Source organism: Triturus cristatus, chromosome 4_2 (assembly GCF_964204655.1).
Source record: "Triturus cristatus chromosome 4_2, aTriCri1.1, whole genome shotgun sequence".
Taxonomy (NCBI): domain Eukaryota; kingdom Metazoa; phylum Chordata; class Amphibia; order Caudata; family Salamandridae; genus Triturus; species Triturus cristatus.
Window position 1 is genome coordinate 83,888,823 of NC_140586.1, and position 24,793 is coordinate 83,913,615.

At 44.9% G+C, this 24,793-nt stretch overlaps 1 long non-coding RNA gene across 1 annotated transcript in view; it reads left to right on the forward strand.

Moving 5' to 3' along the window:
• The window catches only part of LOC146833044 (uncharacterized), a 74,096-nt gene extending 56,295 nt beyond the window's left edge, over positions 1-17,801 (forward strand). Inside the window, exons 3-4 of the long non-coding RNA XR_014960192.1 lie at positions 14,749-14,774; positions 17,488-17,801. This is a non-coding gene — a long non-coding RNA (uncharacterized LOC146833044). The remainder of the gene's footprint in view (positions 1-14,748; positions 14,775-17,487) is intronic.
• The last annotated feature ends 6,992 nt before the right edge of the window (positions 17,802-24,793 follow it).

The following is a 24,793-nucleotide window of genomic DNA, read 5'->3' on the forward strand; positions in this document are numbered from 1 at the left end:
ATTCATAAGAATGAAACTGGTAAAAGTCCCACACAACTCCCTCAAGACAACACAATCATACTACTACACATTCAGCAACAGCATCATACATCAAATCACATCAATACACAAATATAAAAACAATAGGTGATTGGATGAAAATTCTGCTTTTCAAATTCCCTGGATAGGGTTTCAGGAGCCCAGTAGGCTTAAGAACGCCAGTGAATACAGTTTCAGGAGCCCGGTGGGCTTAAAAACGCCAACGCGCGTTTCGGTGTCACGACCCAACGGGGGCTACACCTTCATCAGGGCGAGGGAGGGCATGTGAGGTGGGACAAACACGCCTAGCGATAAGATAGCTCTCAGCAAATATGGCGGTTCTCAGTTGGTAGGCAGGATTACAGTAATTGAGGACAGCCTGAGATATTTATGCTTCCGTCAGCGGTCTAAGGGTCAATCCTGGTCCAAAGGCAGGCGAGGGGAAATTTTAGTCACCAAAGGATCCAAGCAGATAGAGGTTTGAGTCCTCAAGGTGGAGATAGGGGAACGGGTTCCTCCCAGTCAGAGGTACGGGATGCGAAGCATCGAGAAGAGTCGAATAGCGTAACGATCAGTGCAGGATCTGGCTTCGACAGCAAGGACACGGAGCAGAAAACTCGCTGGTTCGCGGCGGATGGCGTGCTTCCGTGAATTGATCGCCTTCAGGGGTGGATGGACGATCATGAGATACTAAGTCCATATCAGGCTGGATTCAGGAAAAACACCTCCACCGTTGACCAAATATATAGACTTCAACTTATATTTTGGAAATCGGTGAGAATGGAGGGTGGCAGCCTCTATTTGATTTTTGTGGATCTTAAGACGGCCTTTGATTTGGTGCCCAGGGCAAAGTTATGGGAGGTACTTAGAGAAATGGGGATCCCCTTACCTGTTAAACATACTCATAAGACTGCATGAAGGCAATTTTGCCCAGGTAAGGTGTGGGAAGAGAGGAGACCTGACCTCACGATTCCCGGTTGACAGAGGAGTAAGGCAGGGCTGTGTGCTCGCACCGACCCTGTTCTGCCTCTTTGTCAATGCACTGATTGCTCAACTCACCGAGGTCAGGGACAATGTGTGAGAAAGTGCTATCTTTCTTGCATGGTATGCCCCCACTTTTTGCTGAATTGCTGAATGTACTTTGACTGAGTGTGCCCTGGACTCCTGCCACTCAGGTGCCCAGGGCCTATGTTCCTTCCCTAAAACAAACAAAACCCCAATTGGGAAACCCTGGCCACATGTCAGCCCCTGGTAAATGGTACCCTAGGTACCCAGGGCCTTGTGACCAGGGAAGGCCTCTAAGGGCTGCAGCACTCATTGTGCCACCCTTAGAGGCCCTGTGCCCTTACACTTATACTTTGCAGGCTGAGTGTTTGGGTGCAAGACAAAAACAAAGTCGACATGACACACATCCCTGTGTGCCATGCCCATCACCAACACTACCATGGCATACATCAGCCACCCCTCTAGCTGGGTGCCTTATGCCAATGGTGTGGGCACAGAAGCAGGAGCCCTGTGCCCCTACAGCGCCCAGGTCCATTCCTGAGCACTGTAAGTGCAGTGCTGCCATTTAAGAGTACATGGTGCTGAGAGCTCGTCAAACACGAGCTCAACAGCACCATAATGGCAACACTGAAGACTGAGAAGTTTGGTATCAAACTTCTCAGCACATTTAACCCACACTGATGCCAGTGTGGGATTTAATGTATCAAGCACCCCAGAGGGCATCTTAGAGATGCCCCCTTAAACCTAACCTACAATCCACGTCTGCTCTGAGGCTGCCTAGGCTGCCACACAGCAGACATGTTGCTGGACCCCTGGGTAGGAGAGCCCCTGCTCTCCTGGGCCTGCAACAATGCACATCCGGGGCGAGGTGCTAAATCTCCTCCCCCAGGATGGGCAGGGGGAAGCTTCAAAGGCATGCCGCCTCTGTGAGCTTCCCCAGGCCACTGCAACCCCCCACTCTGGCGGGAAGCTTTGGCCGGAAACCCCAAATAAGGACAGGGGATGTGCCAGCCTGCCAACCCCACCCCTCAGGTGGGGGAGGCGAGGTGAAGCACATCTCCGGGCTCGCGCCATCTTGATGTTGGGGAGCCCTACCCTATCAGGACTAGGCTACTGCCCCCCTCCCACAGGAGAGAGGCAGGATAGGGGGTGTACCCACCCCTGGACAGGGACCCATTGGTCCCTGCCCTTCACCTACCTGTAACGCCCCTAAATCTAGAATTTAGGGGCACCCTGAACCTTCCTTCCCCAGATTCCAGATTCAAAACTACAAAGAAGACCAAGAAGAAAGAAGACCTGCCCTGCAGCTGCTAAAAAGAGGAAGACACCAACTGCTTTGGCCCCAGCCCTACCGGCCTGTCGACCCTCGATCCAGCTCCTGCTCCAACCCGTCATCTCATGTGGCCAACAACCTCACAAACCCCGGTGGACCTGGCTACCTTTTGGCTCTAAGCCCCTGGGACTCCCATGAGTAGAAGCTCTACTCAAAACCTACCTCTAATCCCTGGCAGCAGCCCGGAACCGCGAACCCAGGACACTCTGCACCAGCCAAGCCTGGCCAGTGCCGGAGTGGACAAAGACCACGAGGACGACCCCACGGCGACTGTGACCCCGAGTCTGGCACCCAAGGACCTCCCTTGACACTCCTGAAGGAGCCTGCAGCCTCAGAACAAGGTGCCCCCCCCCAACCGCGATCAACAGAGGGTAAGATTTCCAGACACTAAAAGGCACCCCTGCACGCGCCGCCCCGCGGCCCCCTGTGCCCAATCCCGGGGTACCTACCTATCCTCCAACTACCCAACTTACCTCTCGAAGTGGTGGTGGCACCTGAAGAATCCTCGTCCCCAAGCTTGCAGTCTTTTTCCAAAACGGAGATTTCCCATTTAAATCAATTGAGCGCCCGAAGGCTCAAAAGCACCCTGCACCCAGCCGCCCAAGTGGCCCTGGCAGTGAAACCTCTACACCTACCTACTTCCCCACTTGCCCTGAGTAAGTGACCAGAAGCCCAGCTCCCACAGCCGCGTGGCTTGCCAGTCAGCAGCCACCAACCAAGGCCCCCCTATCCCTCGTAGGATAACATTGGGCCTAACTCACTCTGCACCCGGCCGCCCTAGAGTCGCTGAGGGTGAACCAACTGTACCTACCTGACCCTGGGGGACCCCTGAGTCTATGCCCAGAACCTCAACTCTGCCAGTCGAGTACTTACCCTTAAACCGATAACTCTATGTTCCTCATAGGGTAACATTGACTGGCTTTTTCCTGAAATTTCTTCTAAGTGTGGACTTTTCAAATCTTAAAATATTCACCAAAAATCAGCCGAGTAACGAAAACGAAATTACTCACCTGCTCTTAGGTGAGCTCCCAGTGCTGGATCTTGGTGCCCAGCACTGACTCTGAAAAATACTTACAACTGTACTTACCCGTAACCCAATTTTCTTCCGTAGGAAATCATTGACTGTTTTTCTGTGAAATTTCTTCAAAGTGTCAATGTCTGCAATCTTTAAATATTCTTTAAAAATCGTATAATATCTGAAAACGTAATTACTTACCTGTTTTAGATAAAGGTCCCAGTACTGAGTCTAGGCACCCAGTACTGGATTACAAAAGTAACGAGAACATACTGTACCTGCAACTTGAATTTTCCTGAAATATTTTCTAAGTGTCAACTTTTAAAATAGCTAAATATTGTTTAAAAATCATTACAGTAATTAAGTCGACTTTCATCACTTGATTATGAGTACTGACCCAGGACTGAATCTAGGATCCAGTCCTGGAATTCCAAAAGTAATCCAAAAAGTAATCTGTTGCAAATAACTTGAAATTTCCATTGAGCTCAATGCATTGTTGTGTTTAAAATAGAGTTGCCTATTGCAACCACCTGTAACTGTTTACAAAAGTCAATTGCATATTGCAAAAGTATTTATATGAAACATCTCATTCTGAGAAAGTATATTTTAAATCCAAGTGTTGGTTCTAAAAGAAAACAAGCATATATTTTTTTATATATAAACCATTGGCCTAGAGTTCAGTTATTGAGTGTGTGAGACCATTTGCTGACTGAGTGTGTACAACAAATGCTTTACACTGTCCCCTGATACTGCCTTACTGCTCGACCAAGCTACCACTTTAGAGAGTACGGTTATATCTAACTTTAGCCTCTGTCAAACCCTTGGGGACTGTGGACTCTGTACACCCTGTACCTATTAAGGAACAGTATATACAGAGCCACTTTCTCATACAATGATGCCCCCAAACTAACAGGTACTTAGGTCCCGGCAATGATGTTTGCCGATGACACCCTCCTAATGTCGAAATCCCCTATGGGTATCCAGAGGGTCTTGGACAGCTTTGCCACTTTTTGCAATAATAGAGGGCTGGAGATCAATACTCAGAAGACAAAGTTTATGATCTTCAATCCACCTAAAACATTGCGACCCAACCAGAGTTTAGATGGTATCATGCTGGACAGGGTGACGATATTTGAATACCTAGGGGTCACCCTGACAGAAAATATGGAGTGGGCCCACAAATCGCTAGAGCTAAACTTAAGCTAGCCCAGACTACTGGAGGAATTATTAAACTATTGAGAAACTCTTCCTCCAAACCTGCTGGGCCTATAGTGGAGATCTACAAAATGCAAGCCAGGGGTGCCACATTGTATGGGGGTGAATTATGGGGGCACTGTTTTGGTGGAGACATGAGTAAAGTGGAAAACAGTTTTATGAGACAGATTTTGGGTCTCCCCCTCCAGCATCCCCCTTATCCCCCAACGGGTGGATTTAGGAATTAGACCCATCAGGGAGGAGATAGGACTTAGACCCCTAACCTTTTGGTGCAGACTGTGGGTGACGCCTGAACTGACAGTCTGCACAGCGGAATTAAAGGAGATATTGAGCTTTTCAGGAGTAGCAAAAATCCATTGGTTTACCTATATAAAAAAAGAATGTAGTAGGCTTGGTAAACCAAGCCTGTGGAGTAACCTAGAGGAAGCGTGTTCTGCTATCTCCCGCTCCGAAGTAGTAAAAGTCTACCGAATGAGCAAGCTAGCAGAGATGCAAGGGAATCCCTCTATAGGACACCTGACGGCTAAATTTTTATCCCTGAAGGACGAGTATTTATTTGAGCCCTTTTTAGATGACATCTATCCATCCCTGGCAAGAAAATTATATGTCCAATTCAGACTGGGCACCCTGTCGCTCCGTGTCTTTTCCTGTGAATGGACAGGCACGGCCCAGCGAGAGTGTCCAGCCTGTAAATGGGAGGAATAGTCAGACCTGAATGCCATCATTTCTGCCCTGCCTACTAACTAGCGAGGAAATAGTGGCTTGTCCCACTATGTAGGAATTTGGGGTTTGTACACTGCACAGAGGCATTCAGGGTTTTAAAGCAAGATACTTGCAAACCGATAGTATTTGCTGTATCAGATTTTTTATTTTATTTATTGAGTTTTATATAGCGCTGGCTAGACCCGGAGGTATCAGAGCGCTTTACATGAGGATTAAACAATGTTACAGCATTACATCAGTTACAGTTACATTTGTTACTAGTGCATTGATGACATAGAAAAATTAAAAACTGATGGAGTAAGGAAGGAAAAAGGGGGTACAGTAGAGGGGATTGGGAGAATATCAGGAGGCAGAAGAAACGGCATGGGGTGAAGAACAGTAGGGGACAGTAGAGGCAGAAGGGGGGGGGAAGGAGCCTCATGGTGATCATGCCCCTAGATGCGGGGGAGGGAAAGGAACATAACGGGGAGACGAGGAAAAACAGTGTCCGATGTCCGGCTGGGTAGGTGCCGGCTGAGGTGGTGAATCCCAGGGCCCAACTCCTCTATAGCTACGTATGATAGCTCCACCGGGTATCAGCCAAAGGTTAAGCAGGCTCCGCGGTAAGTCCAAACAGTTGAAGATTCAGCCCAGGGGGCAACATCATAATTCTATTGAAAGAAGTGTAGTAGAGAGCTGGAAGTCCATAGGGAGGAGAACAGCAGTGGAGAAAAAAACTATGAGACCTATGTCCGAAGTCCGGCTGGGTAGGTGACAGCTCTAGCGGTGAGCCGGAGCCAATCTCCCCTATAGCTGTCGATGCAGCTCCACCGGTAATCGGCCATGGTGCTCGTGCTCCGCCGGGATAGAATGAAGATCATTAAGTGTCCAAAGGTCTCGAGTCCCGAAACGGGAGAATGAAGAGGACAAGGATGGTCGGATAGGATATGAAGCTTGACTGCCATCTTAAAGTCAGGCAAGTTAAATCAGTTGATCCCTGTGATTCCGCGGCTAGGCTTGCCTCTAGATCTGTGTTTCTTTATCTCTGCTATGCCTTTGAAGGTTAAGATAGGACCTCCGATCTCAGGGATAGCCAAGATGGAGATGTCAGGGACGGAGAGATCCAGAACCCGGAAAAGGTATAAATGAATCTTGAATGCTCCCAAATACGAGTGTTATTTCCCATCAACAGGGGCCCCACGGATCAGAAGGTACCTTCAGTGCTACACTCACCCACACTTGCAGTCCTTCATTCAGGCCCACAGTTCACTGGCAGCATCTTCAGTGCACTATTCTCGAGCGTTTTGGGGCTTATGGTAGACAGTTTGCAACCTCCAGGTCCGCCCCCCCCCCCGCCTGCAGTACATCCGGACACCAGCCTTTGACGTGGGGGTCCTGCCAACAATAATCCCCTCAGCGAGAGTTCACCGATATATTCCACAATAAGGCCTCACCAAAGCGGCGCCGCAGCTGCAGATGACGATGTGCCCTCCTGCGCCTACGAAGAATCGGCTGGGACGAGGCAAGAGCTAGAGTGATTTTCAGGCCGGGGAGAGGTCGAAATCCGCTAGCGCCTGCAGACCGCTTCCGTGCACCGTGGTCTCGTACTATGATTTTTTAACTCAATGTGGCGTAGGCGCTGGTCCTGTGTACATATGCCTGTTCAGTAACAAATAGCATACTGCTTCGGAATATTTATGGTTCTTTTTTAAACTAATTTTTAAACAGCAAACGTTTTATTATTTTTAACCTTAAAATCAAGAGTTTCTACTGTTCTAAAATGTGCAAATTTTTTATTCCTATGGCTGCCGCAACGAAATTGTAATGAATTGCTACTTCCATGACTATCTCATGAAACTTTTAATGATACCTTCACTAACAGCATTCCTATTGCCATTATTGATGGGTTTTATTAGGAATCTGTCTTTCTAGCCCTTAACCTCTTGTTCTGCACACACCTTGCTTATGTAATTTAAGGAGTCTGCTGGACTTAGTTATGTGTTGGTGTAGATCCTCTTTTTTCTTTTTTTAACTCGAATTGCTGATGTGATGTAAATATATATTTTTGCAAAGAAGACAGTTTTAAATTGTTGTGAATTGTAACGCTTTGTTTACTGTAAGTATACTTTTATGGTCGCTTAGACCGAAATAAACTTTTCAGAACTGAGCTGAGAATTACAAGAGATTTCCTAAATGTATTAATTTTCAACTATTTCACTCTACCTAATTCTGATTGGTTTAGTTTGTGAGAACCATGCACAACCATAGTAAATGTATGAAATCCTTTGTTCAGAACCCTATAAAAGTATATTCTTTTGTATGTGAAAGAGAGCCTTTTTCGTACTTCTCCTGGGAAGTGAATGCATCCTGAATTTCTCCCCTACTTTGGACTTTGAAATTTGCTGGCCTGAACTTTCCCGAGTTCTTTGATTGATTTCTATACTTTAACTGAGCTTTGCACTCTGGCTTATTGATTAATCAATCTTAACTAGCCGAATCAATAACTGTACGGCAACATTCAGAGAATAAAACCTTTAAAGTTTAAGAGTTCTCTGTCCAGCGTTGGACTGGCTTAAAGGGTAATCAGGTAGCACCCAATGGGCTGGTCTGACAGGTCTGGGTGTGGGCTGATTTTCTGGCAGTTTGTTGGCAGGTGTTAGTGTCTGGTGGACTGGTTTTTACTGGTAATTTTCCTGATATTAAAACAAATACTGCTTGCAACAAGCTCAATGTGAAGTAATCTTCCATATCTTACAAAACAGTGAGTCTTTACAAGTTCAAAACAGCAAAAAACTGCACACACTGGCCACTTTTTTAGCTTTCCAATTCATTAATAGGGGTCACTTTTATTTTGGTGCGCAAGCCTATATTCAATCCCAATCCAATGCTCTCTCTGCCTGTCATATTTGTAGGACCAAATGGGTTCTACATGTCAAATTGAAATCGCCACCTAGTAAGGTTTAAATTGAGACACAGTGTAGGAAGCTGGTTCTTTATGTGATATATCAAGAACTTGAAATACCATGTAAAGTTTCCAGGGGTTCCCTTATGAGTGGACAAGGCTTGCTATGCAATCCCAAAGTACTCTATTAAAGGATAGTGTGGTCGAGAAGCCTTAGACTTAACACAGAGGAGTGCAAGACATTTGCAAATATACACAATGATTAATAAATCACACACAACTCAAGAAGGAGATCCACACCAATTTATAAAAATACCATGTACCTTATATATGATTTGGCATCAGAGAAAATCATTCAGGTAAGTAAGTTTTTAAATATAAATACTTTTCAGTATAAAAAGTGGACGCAGTGCAATTTCTGAGTTCTTTTATGTTATCCTATGGAAAGAAGAGCAAGTGCTACAAACAGGTACTTACAAGACCAATCTCTAAGAGTTAAGGTGAGTGGTGGGCAAGGTCCAAGGCAGCATTAACAGTACACCACCATCGGGACAGGGGCAGCAAGGTGCAGGGTGCAAAACAGCGTCGGAAGACCAATAGGTTTCTCTGGAGATCGGTCACTGCGAAAAGAGGCCACAGTCTCTACTTGGGAGGCCGGTCGGGGTGAACCAACGGGGGGTTTCAGGGCTTACGATGCTAGGTGACATAGGGAAACCTGGAGTCCTCTTCTCCACTGCTTGGGGCGACAGCTTCAGAGGTGTCTTTAGGTGCCGGGTTTTCTTACCAAGAGCAGTCAGGTGGGTCTACGTGCAGAGGCTGCAGGCGACGTCGGGGAGTCCACGAGGGGTGAAACCACACTAGACTTGAGCTCTGGAGGACCTTATTGACACTTGTAGCCCATTTAAAATTGGGCTGGAGGAGACGGGTGCAGTGGTGACTTCAGGTGTCGGTTTAAGTGGTTCCGGAGGCCTCAGACTCTTTTCTTTTGGAATTTCTGCAGGATGCAGGGAACAGTTATTGTTCTTCTGGAGTTCTTGGACTTTATTGAAGGCAGGCAGTCCTCCCAGGGTTTGGAGGCACACAGCTGCAGTAAGACTCATTGCTGACTAATGTTCGACAGAACGGCAGACAGGACAGTGGGACTGGGCAGAGTCAGGTGCTCTCTTCAGTCTTCTGCGTGTCTTTCTTCATAGATTATCAGGATCTGCTTGTTTGGTGCCAGGGCTCCCCTAAATATGAAATTTACCGGTGTTAGGGGAGTGTAGAGTAGTAGCGAATGGGCTACTGACCCTTGGGGTCACTACGCTCCCTATATGACTGCGCCTCCTATATGACCACTTCCTGCTGGAGGTGGGCATAACCCTGTCCAAAAATTCCTAAATATGCCATCACAAAGATGGCTACTCCTGAGAAATCATGTCCACCTCACAGTAGCCCATCTTAGGTGTGGTACTAGCCTGGAGGTGCCAACCCTACCTGACTTTTTTATTTTATTTTCCCACCTGTCCAGGTGCCAATGGGGGTCCTGGACAAAGGGGGAAGCTTCCTCTCCTGTGGGGGAGCCAGATTCACATTCCAAAGGCGGTGGCTCGTTGAGGCTTGTCGGCCCAAGGAGGCTAATCAGCAGGTCATCCTGTGGGAGGTGGTGTTACTCCCTCTTATTGGACAGGCTTTTGTTATGGGTCTCCTGTAAGCAAAAGGCTCTTACCTAGGAGGTCAGAACAGTATCTCGGTGGCAGGCTCAGAGACGTTTTAATGCATGGGCAAAGTGGGCTCTGGCCCAGGGCCCCAGCCTATCAGGGGGCCCCCTCAGAGTCAGCTCCGTTCTCCAGAGTTTTGCTCTAATGACCTTGAATATTTCTTAAACAGTTTGTTTTAAAAACTGTTTTCCTTTAATGTATTTTTTATGTACCTGAAGTCAATCCGTTCTTTTATGCTGAGCCAGTGTAGAGACTTAAGAATAGGGGTCATACTAGATCTGGGTTTAGGTCTCAGGATGGCTCTGGCCACCGCGTTTTGTACCACTTGTAGGTGCTGGATAAGGGATTTGGTAATACCGAGGTACAAGCTGTTGACATAGTCAAGCTTTGATGTCACCAGAGCCTGCACCACGATCTTTCTGCTCTCAAGCGGTAACAGTGGCAGGAATGTTTTTAGCATCGAGAGTATGCCAAAGCAAGCGCCAGTTAGATTTTGGATTTGAAAGTGCATGGAGAGTGTCTTGTCTGCGACAATTCCTAAGTTTTTGACTTTCTCCTTTTCCGCGGGCGGGGGCGGCAGATCTTTTGGCCACCAAGAGCTCCAGTTAGGCGTTTCTGGATTACCAAAGAAAACAACTTCAGTTTTGTCAGGATTGCACTTCAGCTGATTAATCTTAAGCCAATTAAAAACCTTTGTGAGGCAAGACCTAATCATTGCCCCGTCAAAGTCGGTTCCTTTGTCACACGTAAAAATCAGCTGAGTGTCATCAGCATAGGAAACAACTTTGGCGCCCTCTTCCTCTACCAGAAATGCAAGGGGGGATAGATATATATGAAAAAGGGTAGGACTGAGTGAGAATGGGGCCCTGAGGGACACCTACATTCATGGCAGGAATCGAGGATGAGAAAGGGGGAGCCAGATGTCCTGATATCTATTTGTCAAGAAGGATGACATCCATGTTAAGGAGGTGCCCCTAGGCCGATGTTAGCAAGTCTCTCCAGGAGCCTCTCATGTGGGACCGTATCGAAGGCCGCCAACAGATCGAGCAGTATCAGAACAGCCTTTCCTCCCTGGTCCAGCTTACCCTTGAGAAATTCAGTCACTTCCAGCAGAGCGGACTCCGTACTGTAGTTAGCCCTAAAACCAGACTGGGACTCATGAAGGAGCTTCCCATCTTAAATGTGTTTTTGAAGGGCCTTGTTTACATGCTTCTCTAATACTTTGGAGAGGGCCGGAAGAAGGGAGATTGCCCTGTAGTTGGCAGGGTCCGTCAGTTTGGCGTTAGCCTTTTTTATCAGTGGAAGAATCTTAGCATTCTTCCATAATTTTGGCGTGTTGCCTGAGGAAAGGAAAGCATTAAAGAGCTGGTTTACCATGGGGTTTATGGTGGGAGCTAATAGACCCAGGATATTTGCTGGACATGAGTCGGTTGGAGAGCCAGACTTAATGCTTTGGAGAAAGGTCAGTAACTCGTCAAGCTGAAACTCAGGGAAAGCTAGTAAAGATAGAGGATCCAAGAGGTGAAACTACGGTAGAAGATCAGTTCTTCCTCTGAGATGTTAGTGAAGGCTTGTTGGATAACAGAAATCTTTATGTGGAAGAATTGACCTAGTAGTTTAGACCATTCTTCCGTGCATGGCCCTTCCTTTGTGCCGGCTTTCGGGGTGGTAAAGGATTTAACTATGCTAAAGAGTTCCTTACTCTTATTTTGGCCATTTTCTATCTTGGTTTGAAAGACATTTTTCTTGGCTGCCTTCACGAGAATGTAATGAGCTTTTAAGGTGTCTTTATACACCTTCCTGTCCTCAGGTAGATAGGATTTATGCCATTTCCATTCAATTTTTCTACAATATCTTTTGCTAAATCTGAGGGAATCGTTAAACCATGGAGCTGGTGGGACCGACCTCTTTGAAGAGCAGAAACAAACGGTACCGCTCCATCAATGTTGGTTCAGAGCCATGTATCTATTGAGAGGACGTCTGAGTTGGGACAGCCAGACAGCTCCGGTGAGGAACGACCGAGGGCGTCTGCTAACATCAGGATGGATATTTTATGGAGCGTCCTATAATTAGAGACCCTCTGCCCTGCGTTAGCCCGAGGGGCTGTGGCAGAGTTGGGCATGACAAATTTTAATAGGAGGTGGTCAGACCAGGTAATGGGAAGAGGTAGGGTTACTGATATGTCAAAGTTGTGAAAGATTTGGCCTAGGGTATGGCCCTTCTCATGGATGGCCGAAGAAATAGATGTAAACATGTTGCAGGCCTGCAGCATCTCCAACAAGGAAATTGTGTGAGGGTCTTTTCCATTGTCCATATGTATAGTGAAATCACCCTGAATAAGGCAGTTGTTTTATTTTAAGGCCAGGGAGGTGGTGGCTGTATTAAGCATAGTAAGACAATTTCCAATTACACTGGGAGGTCTGTAAATCAGAAAACCAGCTATGATATGATGGGGGGATATGGTACAGAGGAAGCCTAAGGACTCTGCACCCTCGATGTTTTACATCGGGATGGGATAGCAGTCTAGGTTTTGATTGTAAATTATGGAGACACCACCCCCCTTCCCACTCGGTCGGTCCCTCCTAAGGATTTTATAACCCGTAGGGATGGCCTAGGTCATAGTAGGGTAGGAGGCTTCAGACAGCTAGGTCTCAGTGAGAAATAAAAGATCAGGCTGTTCGTCTAAAAGTAGGCCATAAATGTGTGGTTCATGCTTTTGCATAGAGCGTCAATTTAAAAGGGTGGCCTTTAAGTCCTCTGTTTTCTTATAGTTTTTACGCTTGTTGTTGCTTGGGAGGATCTTGGGTGCGAGTTTCCTGGGCTAGAGGAGAGACCAGTTGCACTTATTACATCGAAAGTCTACCTCCAAACTCAGATCAGCCGCTGTACACTGACATAATGGTAGCCGCCTAGGGCTAAGCAGTTTTTGCCTATTGTAATATAGTGGAAGAAACTCATCGGAGGGGAGCTGCACACGTCCGCTGTGCGCGTCCGTTTGCATTGGGAATATATAGGCTAATGCCTATGATGCAAACTGGATCGCTAACGCAGCTGAGGAAGCGGAAACTGCATGGGCGGAAGTGAGGAGCCCGATAGTAGCCCCAGCCCTCCACACAATCGATGTATCAGCCGCAGCGGACCAGGACTGGAGGAAAAGCGAGATGCGAATGGGAGCAGCTAAGGAGGTGTAGGCAAGCAGAATCAAGTAAAGTGCAAGTTCTCGTAGGTAGGAGCATTTTGTTAAAAAGCACAGAGTAATTCAGCCGTACATATACAATTTCAAAAGCATTAAAAACCTTGTAGCAGGGCAGGAATCAATGAATCCTACCGCTGTCACCTGCGTGCATCCATTTACATCCGGAATATATAGGCTAATGCCTATGATGCAAACTGGATCGCTAACGCAGCTGGGGAAGCAGAAACTGCTTCGGAAACAGGGGCTCAAATTGGATCGTAAATTCAAAGCTGTTCTGAACAGGGGCCCCCAAAATATGTTTGGCCCAGGGCCCCCAAAATCCTTAAGATGTCCCTGGGCAGGCTGGCAGACACCAGTCAGCAAGGACACCAGAGGCTTGTAGGTTTTCAGGGGGAACCTCTAAGGTGCCCTCTAGGTGCATGTGTTTAGTAAATCCAAAATTGGCATCAGTGTGGGTTTATCAATATGACATGTTTGATACCAAACATCCCTATTTTCAATGAAGCCATCATGTAGCTGGGGAACTCGTTTTCACCAGTGTCCAGCACATGTCTTAAGATGGATTCCCTGATCACTTGTACTGGCAGTAATAGGACTAACCAGCACAGGGGCATATATGCTCATGCAGTTATGTCCTCATAAGTAATATTCATCACCCTGCCTTAGGGCTATTAGGCCTGCTTTCTGGGTGACACACAAATATTACATGCAGTGGTAGGGGACACGGCACACAGGGATGTGTAACATGTGTTTTCACTTTTGTCTGCAACAAGACGCAGCCTGCAATGGCAGTCTTGCATGTGCTTGGTGAGGGGTCCCTTAGGGACCCTCTTTAGTACCTCAAGCCCCAGGTACCAGGGGTACCATTTACTAGGGACTTACAGAGGGTGCTAAAAGTTTTGCCAATTGGGGAAAACAATTGAAACGTTTTAGAGAAAGAACACTGGTACTGGGGACCTGGCTAGCAGGAACCCAGTACACTTCAGTCAAAGTTGCATCAAATACTAGGCAAAAAGTATGTGGCAGTACTGCAACAAAAATCCAGTTTCCTACACGCAGGTTCAGCAGGGAGTACCGGAATCCTAATAAGGATTAACACTGCCTCAGGTCTATCAGTCGCGCAGAAGTATTAGAGCTATAGCACGACGTCATTGGCAGTACACCATTCATGTGATCTTTCTGGCGTATATCAGAGCTAGGGTGTTCAGTGCGCATGCAGAGACCCAAACAGCATGCAACAATCCAAACTTCCTTTTGACAGTGGCACAGGAGAATGTTCCTGGAACCCACTGTGTCCACTTCCAAAAAGGCCCTATAATGTTGTGTCTCTTCGTGCAGAGTTGGCACTTTCCTCTAGATCGTCCTCACCTATGTTACACTATGTTTACTTTTCATGGATCGGCCACAAAATAAAATAAAAAAACATCTTTTTCTGGTTTCATTTGAAATTGGTCTCTTACTTTTAATATTTAATTTTCTTGCCCATGTCTTTTTTCCAATACATTCATGAAAGTGCCAGTTGAAAACTACAATAAAAGGCAAGTTGTGCTCAGCATTGTACATGGATAAGATTTTCTTCACTTTTTAATCACACATGTGCATTATCATTATACCACCTCTAATAACTGGTTTTAAAATATATACTTTTCTATTGCTTTCCAGATAAGATGCTTAAGAATGAAAATCTGGTATGTAGCCACAACGTAAGATGATATGTATATGTGTGTGTGTGTGTGTGTATGTATATATATATATATATATATATTACCTACTGGCGGTCGCCAGTAGGTAGTTGTAGTTAGGACCTATAGGAAATCCGCAACATTCTATTTCAAAAGTCGTGGCCCGCTCCTATCCTGAAAGTCTTGGGGTGATTTGTCAAGTGGGGGCCAAGAAAAAAGGGGGTCCCAAAACGTGTTTTCCCCATGCAATTTTCCATAGGGACCATTAGTCGCAGCTATATATATTTATATAGCATCAAACATTTAGAAAATGATTATTTCTCCTTTGATTTGAATCATTATGTCAAACTATGGAACTCTTTACCACCCAAAATAAGATCCAAGGATAACCACCTTATCTCCAGAAAACTACTCAAGAATTGGCTCTTCCCCATATAACCACCACAGGCTAACAGATAGAAATATACAGCATACCTCTTGGTATATAAGCATTTATTTGTATTACAGATAGGTACCTATATATGTGTATTGCTTTGTATAAACGTCTGAAATAATTATGTTTAAAACATTTTTTTATTATATATAGATATTCATTAGTTCTGCTTAACAAATGTACATATTACTGACAGTTACATTATTCTATGTGTTTAACATGTATATAAGTGACTGCATAAAGAAGTAAATCTTTTTATCATAACTGTTTATCTACAGTTACTTCACTATTGATCTCTCTCTCTCTCTATATATATATATATGGATATATATATGGATATATATATATATATATATATATATATATATATATATATATATATATATATATATATATATATATATATATATATATTATGTATATATATATATCCAGCAAACTCCTTCCTGAGAGAGAGCAGAGGCCACACAGGGGAAGAACCTTTGGAAGCACTTTATTGCGTTCATTGTTGGCGAATGCATTTCGGCTTTTCATTTAGCCTTCGTCAGCGCCCAAGTGTCCAGGAGGTCTGCAGCAAGATGTTAGAAAGTCCTGCCTCCTTTTATGTCAATTCAAACCCGCTCCGCCCCCAGATGGTCCGCTCACCTGTTTGAGTTCACGATGCTTAGTTGAACTCCAACACCCAGAATCCATTGTTGTGGATCCAGGTAGGTAGTGCGTGGGGGTAAAGTTGACACCATGTGGTAGTGCGGGGGTGCAGGGTATAATGCGTGCAGTTTAAAAACCAATTTCCTGCTTGTGAATCAAACAAAGCACCTCCTCCGGTCCCCTAACCGTTTCAGCCCCAGAGTCAGGATTACTTTCGGCAGGGGAAGCAGTGCCAATGTACTCCGCCCAGCATGAGGTTAATAACCTCACTACCGCCTAATCTCTTCCCAACATCCGAGGCGTGCCTGGACCTTCCAATACCTTGGACCACGAAGAAAACTGCCGCAGCAGAGCCAGTGACATCCAGGCCATCTTGCGAAACGGGTGCCTCTGTTTCGCGTCTCTGGCTGACGCGACAACACATCCAGCAAACTCCTTCCTGAGAGAGAGCAGAGGCCACACAGGGGAAGAACCTTTGGAAGCACTTTATTGCGTTCATTGTTGGCGAATGCATTTCGGCTTTTCATTTAGCCTTCGTCAGCGCCCAAGTGTCCAGGAGGTCTGCAGCAAGATGTTAGAAAGTCCTGCCTCCTTTTATGTTAATTCAAACCCTCTCCGCCCCCAGATGGTCCGCTCACCTGTTTGAGTTCACGATGCTTAGTTGAACTCCAACACCCAGAATCCCATTGTTGTGGATCCAGGTAGGTAGTGCGTGGGGGTAAAGTTGACACCATGTGGTAGTGCGGGGGTGCAGGGTATAATGCGTGCAGTTTAAAAACCAATTTCCTGCTTGTGAATCAAACAAAGCACCTCCTCCGGTCCCCTAACCGTTTCAGCCCCAGAGTCAGGATTACTGTCGGCGGGGGCAGCAGTGCCAATGTACTCCGCCCAGCATGAGGTTAATAACCTCACTATATATATATATACAGATTACTTTTCAGAAAAGCAAATCACTTCGAGATGAAATATGCCCTAACTATGTGACTAGTAAGGGTGAGAAGATTTGCACTAGCCGATTGGGCTTCCGATGCTGTAAAAAATGCAAGGCGTGCAGCAATAGCATTGACTGCACTACACTTATCATAGCAAGCAGTGAGAGGGAATTTAAAATCAGAAAAGCCATAACATGTAATACCACACATTGCATTTATGCATTGATTTGTCCTTGCAATAAGGCCTATATCGACAGTACAATTCATTGTGCAAAGAAACGAGTATTGGAACATGTCAGAGCGATACAACATAACAACAGGCAATATCCAGTCCCCCGACATTTCTTTGAACATCATTTTCAAAACGAAAAACTTTTGAGAATGGTGGTCATTGATGCGGTTCCAATCAAGGCAAAGGGTGGAAATAGAAAACTGGCATTACGCCAGTTAGAATCTAGATATATTATTGATCTGGAAACTATGACCCGTTCGGGATTGAATTCAAGTGAAGAGCTAGCGGTGCATCTCCGTTATTGAATAAATTGGTAATGTGGCTATCTTTAATTTGTAGATAAATATGGCCAATGAATTGTAAAGTAAAAAGGAAAGAAAAAAAACCTCTTTTTATTGTTACTGTAATTATTGCTGAAATTGTCTGCTTTTTAACAGTTTTATCGTCACTAAAATTTATTTTTTCACATTTTAGGTAAGGTGTATTCCTCTCAAAATTCAGGCCAGACATTCGAAACAGTACTGTGGAAATTAATGCCTATTGGGGTGGAATCGTTTGTTGAACATGTGTATGAGAAGTATACATACAAGATATACTGGCCCACTGGGGCTAAAATGCATTTTGTTTTGCTTTGTATTCATAAGTACGGATGTTCATAAGCATTATCAATGAATATTTGACAGTACTAAAATGGCCGAAATGATTTTGAGTGAAACTCAATGTAGAATATATGTGTCCTTTCACTATGTTTATTGCACTAAAGAAATAAAAAAGATACTGTTACTGCGTGACCCTCAGCGTGACCAAGGCGAAAGCTGAAACGCGTTGCTGGTGCAGTCAGTATTATTTGCACTGCATTTCCAAGGTGTCCTGGCATTTTTCCACAAACAACGAAAATTGGGTGTTAGATATTGCAGGGTGCCGACACCCTGAGTGAGGAACGCCCTAACAGACAGCCTCTACCAATATTGGGATCTGTATATATATATATATATGTTTCTCCAAAAAGCCCAAAAGCAGCGAGTGAGCACTCCGCAGCGCTCTCACCATCAGGTTGTCAAGCCTCACTGCAGCTCGTCTTCCGACTCCCAAAATTCACCAGAATGCTTCTGCCGACGCGTTTCGGGGCTAATACGCCTCTTCATCATGGGCTAGTAAAGATGCACTGATCACGCACCTCCATTTTGAACCACCTTTATTTATAGTAAGATTCCCGTAGTGGGTGTGGCCAGCACAATAGGGTTGTGGGAGATGTAGTCTTTGGAGATGCTGTTCATTGATATCCTCTAGTAGGTTCAGCGCAGAATTACTATGTTCACAGTCCAATTATAGCCTTTAGTAGGAAGGGGAATTTGAAAAACGAGCTTAATTTGCAACAGAGCGCCGCGCTGTAAGGTTTAGCATTGTTCCACCTCTCAGCCTTCCAAATCCAAAGTGGTGCTCTTCTCCACGGCGTGAGCAGCCGTGATTTTATGTTTCTCCAAAAAGCCCAAAAGCAGCGAGTGAGCACTCCGCAGCGCTCTCACCATCAGGTTGTCAAGCCTCACTGCAGCTCGTCTTCCGACTCCCAAAATTCACCAGAATGCCTCTGCCGACGCGTTTCGAGGCTAATACGCCTCTTCATCATGGGCTAGTAAAGATGCACTGATCACGCACCTCCATTTTGAACCACCTTTATTTATAGTAAGATTCCCGTAGTGGGTGTGGCCAGCACAATAGGGTTGTGGGAGATGTAGTCTTTGGAGATGCTGTTCATTGATATCCTCTAGTAGGTTCAGCGCAGAATTACTATGTTCACAGTCCAATTATAGCCTTTAATAGGAAGGGGAATTTGAAAAACGAGCTTAATTTGCAACAGAGCGCCGCGCTGTAAGGTTTAGCATTGTTCCACCTCTCAGCCTTCCAAATCCAAAGTGGTGCTCTTCTTCACGGCGTGAGCAGCGGTGATTTTATGTTTCTCCAAAAAGCCCAAAAGCAGCGAGTGAGCACTCTGCAGCGCTCTCACCATCAGGTTGTCAAGCCTCACTGCAGCTCGTCTTCCGACTCCCAAAATTCACCAGTATGCCTCTGCCGACGCGTTTCGAGGCTAATACGCCTCTTCATCATGGGCTAGTAAAGATGCACTGATCACGCACCTCCATTTTGAACCACCTTTATTTATAGTAAGATTCCCGTAGTGGGTGTGGCCTGCACAATAGGGTTGTGGGAGATGTAGTCTTTGGAGATGCCATTCATTGATATCCTCTAGTAGGTTCAGCGCAGAATTACTATGTTCACAGTCCAATTATAGCCTTTAGTAGGAAGGGGAATTTGAAAAACGAGCTTAATTTGCAACAGAGCGCCGCGCTGTAAGGTTTAGCATTGTTCCACCTCTCAGCCTTCCAAATCCAAAGTGGTGCTCTTCTCCACGGCATGAGCAGCCGTGATTTTATGTTTCTCCAAAAAGCCCAAAAGCAGCGAGTGAGCACTCCGCAGCGCTCTCACCATCAGGTTGTCAAGCCTCACTGCAGCTCGTCTTCCGACTCCCAAAATTCACCTGATCAGTGCATCTTTACTAGCCCATGATGAAGAGGCGTGTTAGCCTCGAAACGCGTCGGCAGAGGCATTCTGGTGAATTTTGGGAGTCGGAAGACGAGCTGCAGTGAGGCTTGACAACCTGATGGTGAGAGCGCTGCGGAGTGCTCACTCGCTGCTTTTGGGCTTTTTGGAGAAACATAAAATCACGGCTGCTCACGCCGTGGAGAAGAGCACCAGAAGAGCGTAAGAATGTGATACTATTTGTATGAGTAAGTGAACTTGAGTGTGTATAACCGCATAGGTGAGTAAATGGGAGTGTGATTATTTGCATGACTGACTAGGTGTGAGAGTACCTCTATGGATGATTGGTAGTGTGTGAGTGTCTATATAGGTGTATAAATGCATATGATAGTTTTGTATGGAGTGACTGTAAGTATGAGTGACTGTACAGGTGAATGAGTGGAGGTGTATGTAGACCTAAGAGTTAATACGTGGGTATGTAGTTATTGGTATTGCAGTTTGTATGGTTTTGAGAATGGAACTCAGAAATTTTGAGTCGGTGTATCAAAGGTTATATTAGGGTGTGAGAAGATGTGGTAATTTATCACATGGATGACGTCATCAGTGATGTCATTTGAGATGTCATCAGTGATGTCATGAGTGATGTCACTGACCATGTCATGAGTGATGTAATATGTGACGTCATCAGCAGTGGATTGCGGGCGCGCGAGTTATAGTTAGCTGAACTAACTATAACGGGGGAATTTCATTGGTTTTTTACGAGTGAAATGTCCAGCTAACTATAACATGTGTGAAACCTATGGTTTTTTCAGTGAATTTGCAAGGTTTTTTAAATGCTAATTCCTAACTATAACGTGTGTGAAACCTATGGTTTTTTCAGTGAATTTGCAAGGTTTTTTACATGCTAATTCCTAACTATAACGTGTGTGAAACCTATGGTTTTTTTAGTGAATTTGTAAGGTTTTTTAAATGCAAATTTATGTATGTATTATTATATTTTTTATATATTTATTTTACAATAAACTACCTATGTATATAGTTATAGATTGACTGTATCCTGTAATATTGAATGGCTCAGCTCTTTTTTTTTTTTATTTGGATAAAGTTGAAAAGCATAGTTAATATCTTCTATAAACTTATAAACACTTTAAAAAAACCCTTTTTTTTTTTTTATGGGTTTTTGACCGTGCGCGTAGGTGCTCGCTGGTGCACGCACGGTGCACGCATGCGTACGTGCTCCGTGTGCGCATGCGTACGTGCTCCACGTGCGCATGCGTACGTCGTGCGTGCTCTGTACGTGCGTGCTCCGTACGCGCATGCGTGAGTACGCGCATGGGTGCGTGCTCCGTACGCGCATGCGTGCGTGCCACGTGCGCGCACCGTGCACGGCAAGTCAGGTGATTTAGAAACAACATTTTTCATTGGTTTATAGTAGTTTCAGGTCATGTTATTAAGAAACAACACTTTTCATTGGTTTATATTAGTTTCAGTTCCAGAAACTTCCAACACCACACCCACTCCCCTCATTATTACTTCTGATTCCCTGGGAGAAGGAGCTGAGCAGCTTTTCCAGTACTCCAGTACTTGAGAATGGCAGAGCAGCAGTCATCTTCTGGGAGTGAGCAGGAGACCCTTGTACCACAGAGGCAGAGGCAACAGAAAAACTCTTTTATATAGCAATTTTTCACTTTTCCAGAGGGGCAGAAGAAGGTGAATGCTCTAAAAGTCACCTGCACTATTTGTGGTGGTGTCTTATCAAGAGGAGATCCTAAAAAGAAATACTCTTTTAGTACCTTCACTATGATCAGGCACGTTAGAGAAGTACATCCTGTGGCTTATGCTCGAGCTACTAGAGAAAACCCTCCAGCAGCTCAGCCGAGCACATCCGCAGCAGCTCAGCCGAGCACATCATCGGCAGCTCAGCCGAGCACTTCATCTGCGGCGGCAGCTTCACCTGCTTCTGTTCCTCTGGATATACACCCTCTTTTCAAGAGGGTGCATATACGGTGCAATGCGTGCAATGCTCTTCTCTCTTATGGGGACACCAGCATTCCCCTAATAGAGAGCAAGATACAGCAGCACACATACGGCACCCTATAATTTTTTTCATATTTTTGTTCCTCTGTTCCTCAATTAACACAACGGCTCTTTTTAGAGCCACCTAACATCTAGACACTTAAATTTGATTTTTAATTCTATTTTTTTTATGATTTTTTTCCGCCTTGCACGCACCTCGCGACGGTGCGCGCACGGTGCGCGCACCCCGCGATTTTAAAAAAATAAAAAATGTTTTTTCACCCTTTATGGTCCTTCAGGGTCCCCCTGACAAAGCTAGGGGGTCAGGAACTCTGTACCCTGCCCCCTTTTCACGTTCTACACCTTTCTTTTTCACTGTCACACACAAAATGGCAGACAACACTTTCTGATTTTGACCAATTCGAATGTTGACTGACATCTAACCAGCAATCAGAATTACGCTCGCGCACAGCATCGTGCGCGCACGGTGCGCGCATATAGATATTTATGTACTTTTAACTGCAATTTTCTCATGAACTACTGAACAGATTGACACCATATATGCAAAAGGCACATCCCTGACCTGAGGACTACCTCTTTGCCAAATTTCAAGTCATTCTGTTCAGCCGTTCGGGCGGTACCTTCGACTAAAGGTCCTATGGGAAAATGCATGGGGAAAACGGGTTTTGGGTCCCCCTTTTTTCTCAGCCCCCGCTTGACGAATCACCCCGAGACTTCCAGGGTAGGAGCTGAGCGGAGCGCCCCATTAGTTTTGAAAATTTCGCGAGGGTCCGTCAACCGGCGCCAAAGTTATTCAAAATAGAATTTTCAGATTTCCTATGGAAACACGGTCCTAACTATAACTATCTACTGGCGACCGCCAGTAGATTATATATATATATATATATATATATATATAAAACTAGTTTAAGTACAACACTTAACAGCCAGAGTTTATTTAATGCATCTTTAATCTACATATACTACCTTCCTTTATGCATCTATATACGTTCCATGTACTTATAGATGTATATCTTTATTACTTTTGGATCTATATCTTTATTACTCTTACTTATGTATTCCTTTTCTTCTAATTTAGCATATCCAAGGCACTACCCTATTTTTCACCCTATACCGCTCTCAATATATTCTCTACCTCAACTCTGACACATCTCAAACCTCTTTCTACTAGTCTTTCCAATGCACTACCCTTTTTCTCACCCTATACCTCAAGCAATATATCCATTACCTCCACTCTCTCATTCATCCCAAACACCATTCCACTACTATGATCCACAAAATAACTCCCTTTGACTCTACCCTACTCCGCCACTTCTTACATCATATCATAACTCGTTTTACTATTCCGATCCCCCAAAACAAGCCTTTCTAAACCCTCCCTCTGACGCTTACCCCTCCACCTCGCTTTTACTTATCACATGCCTCTTCCTACTGTAATGAGCTCCAAAACAAACAAAACACAATTCTAAATCCTTCCCTTCTATCCCTCAACTATCCTTTTCAATCCAAATAACAGACTAACATGTCCACCACTCAAATACATTTCATTATATTAATTCACCACTAATCCCTTATGGGTTCTGGAGTACCATGCTACTTGCCGAAAAAGCACTTCAACACCTCATCAGAGGTAGAAAGCGACACAGATTGAACTACGTAGTGTCTCCTCCTCAGGACTGCTCTCATCAGGGACATTATCTCTTACTTTGTGAATGAGATTATTCCAATATTCGGAGCTGAGAACAGAATTCATTATCATTTCTTGGATTACAAAGGACTTTGGACTGGTGTTTAATTATATGTGTTGTGTTTAACAGGTCGAGCCTGGGCAGCCCATGCGCTGTTGCTCTGCAAGGTATGCTGTATTTAGTCTATGTGCTTTCAACACACCCAGAGCTTCTGGTTGGTTGGTCTGCCTTTAGAAATTCATTTACTCTGATTGGTCAATAGTGTCCATCTGTCCCACCTTTGAGTGCTTGGTTCCCTACCACCAGACCTCACCGATTCTTTCTTTCGGTTGGCCATCTCTGGCCATCTGTTGCCTCCTTGCTCGCACCCGCTCCCTCTCGTCATTGCTGCTGACTTTCCTGGTTGCCCATCGCAATGTAGCATGCAACACGATAGCTTGCAATCACCAGTCAACAGTTTTATATTGCAGCTTTCCCCGCAATGTCCACAATTTAAGACCACTTTTGTAGACTGAAAAACATTTGTATTTTTAACTTACAGCATGTTGCAAAGTGACTACTCTACATCTATTTTTGGTTGCGTTCAGAACGGACAATATGTGTTTATTTATTTTCTGCCACAAATTCATCAATCTGTACAATAAAGCGTGCTCTCAAAAGTTGAAAACGGCTTTGTTCGTCAGCATGCTCTGCAGATTTGGAACCTTCAATGAGCTAAAGAACCCCAGGGCTCTTTCAGTCAGAACTGCATGCTCGTTCCCTACTTTCCTTCTTCTATTTCTCTGGATGTACACCGCCAATTCCTTTTATTGTTTCCATTGCCTATCTTCAGGTGGAGGCTTTTGAAATTCAATGTCACCCAGGCGTCAGATCTGTAAAGGTAAGAGCCTGGGGACTCCGGTTATTCTTGTCATTACACCTGGCCCTATAGACGTGCTCCAGAGTCTTCAAATTATCAGAAGGATCGAAGATCTTCACCACTTTATTAACATCTAGCACCATCCGCAATATATAACTTTTCCTCGGACCGGCTTTTAGTGCAATGAGTATCCATGTTCACCTATCAGAGGCGCAATGAGTATCCTGTCCACCTATCAGAGGCTATAAAGGTTGGAAACGAGTCGCTCTTCTCTGGTGCTCGCTGAGCACGATGCAGGTATGGAGGCACTTTTGCTAGGCTGCTGAAAGCATGGATATTGTCAGCATGGAATATTAAGAGTATAGCTCTTGACATTAACTGAGCTGTTCGTTGCTTTGAATATATATTGTTGATATTCAACTATACTCATGGATCCTAGGAGTATGCACGCCCGACTAATCCTGTTCTGAAGCAAATCTTTTACCTTCACGTTTTATACAAAGTTTTGCACTAAACACTCACTTTACCCAATTACCTTCTTGCGGTGCAGGCAACAAGTTACTCTAATGATTGTTTTTAACAAGCCATTTTCGTTCAAGTTGAAATTAATATAATGCATGTGCAGATGCCATACGAATGGCAATAAAGCTATGGAAAT